Raw genomic sequence first — 1,987 nt, 5'->3', positions numbered from 1 at the left:
TCTGCTGGTGTATGGAATGCCAGAATCCTGCTGGGACGACAGAAGCATCATGGACAAGTCCCTAACATCTTAGCTTCTCTTGGACTAGCTCACAACAGGAGCTCAGCACTGAATTCTCAGGCCTCTTGGGATTTGGTATCTCACAGAATTAATTAGCTTCAATTTAACAGACTTTGAGATTGGTCCAACCTGCAGCTAAGAATAGCAGAACTCTAATTCCAGGGGTACTTAAGAAATTATGAGAAAACATTTCTCATGGGCTTTGATGAGTCACAGAAAGGCCACACATTAACATCAAGCTCCGAAAAAGTAGAAAAGGGAGCCTATGTGACTGTTACTAGACTCCCTGTAGTGGTCCGTGAATGCAGCTTCCATGGGTGCACGGGCATGATCCAGGTCCTGAGCTGGAGCCCTTATTCCCTTATTCTCAGAGTGGACGAAAAGGAAAGGTTTCTCTAAATGCTGTGAGACAGAAGGAGAAATTGGAGAAGATACAGTGATGGCAGTAATCATCATTCCACACATCCAGCACATGAAGCAATTTTCCTTTTGATTCCTTTAACAGAAGTTCTCAGCACCTTCCTGTCATCCACGGTGGGAGAGATGTATATGAAACAAACAGAGGTCAGCCAGTTAACAGCCTCAGTGAGTAGCAAGAACATCCCGGTAAGCACTAGGAGAGGGAGATACGCAGCTCCTTTTAAATTATTTTTCTCTCCTTTTTGACCCTCTACCCACCCCAGTCTATGGGCAGTTGGGAGCCCACCTCTCACAGAGCCTTTCTGCAAACAATCATTATAATAGCAACAGTGATACGGTGCTACTTTAGTAGCCCAAAGGGGCTGAGACTCAGGTCCTTAAAATCTTTCAGATAATGAAAGCCATTGTGATGTAGGGAGAACAGAATGCAAAAATAATCAGTGAATCCTCTCCAGGTGATTACAGGAAGATTCTTTTCACCAAACCCCACCCTCTGCAGAAGACACACATGCACCCACACACCTACACACATACAGAAATACATGAGCATCCACACTCATTCACACACAGAATTAAGGCTTAAAAGACTGTGGCATCAAAAATACAAGTTTCTTTGCTATTTATGGAACCTCCATAAATGAGAAGGGAGCTCTGGTAGCATAGTGCCTAAGGCACTTGACTGCTAACCAGAAGGCTGGTGGTTCAAACCCACCAGCCACTCCTCGGAAGGAAGGTTGGGCAATCCTACTTCCGTAGTGATACTGCCTCGGAAACCCAAGGAGGGGTCGCTATGAGGCGGGGCCGACTCGACGGCACATAACAACAACAACAACAATAAATGAGAAGGGAGCTCTGGTAGCATAGTGCCTAAGGCACTTGACTGCTAACCAGAAGGCTGGTGGTTCAAACCCACCAGCCACTCCTCGGAAGGAAGGTTGGGCAATCCTACTTCCGTAGTGATACTGCCTCGGAAACCCAAGGAGGGGTCGCTATGAGGCGGGGCTGACTCGACGGCACATAACAACAACAACAACATAAATGAGAAAGGTGCTCTGGTAGCATAATGGTTAAAGCATTTTGCTGCTAACCAAAAGGTTGGCAGTTTGAACGCACAAGCCACTCCATGGGAAAAAGATGAGGCAGTCTGCTTCCATAAGGATCTACAGCCTTGGAAACCCTATGGGGCAGTTCTACTCTGTTCTACAGGCTCTCTCTGAGTCGGAATCAACTTGAGGGCAATGGGTTGGGGTTTTATAAAAGAGAGGCTGCATTCTATGGCATTGTCCTCCATTGTACATATTCTATGAGCCCATGATTGATTTCTAGGCTAAGGTTTCCTTAAGTAATTAATTTTTTAATAAATAAACATTCACATGATTCAAATCTCAGTATACGCTAAAGATACACATGACAAATGTCTCTCCCACTCTTATCTCTCATCCACCCAATTCCCATACTTCTCACAAGTAATCACTGTTATTAAATTCTTGTTTATTCTTTCAGAGAT

The sequence above is a fragment of the Orycteropus afer genome, unplaced genomic scaffold, assembly GCF_000298275.1.
Source record: "Orycteropus afer afer isolate SDZICR_OR568_19922 unplaced genomic scaffold, OryAfe1.0 scaffold00042, whole genome shotgun sequence".
NCBI lineage: Eukaryota > Metazoa > Chordata > Mammalia > Tubulidentata > Orycteropodidae > Orycteropus > Orycteropus afer.
The sequence above is the reverse complement of the archived record's forward strand: the minus strand, read 5'-3'. Positions refer to the sequence as shown.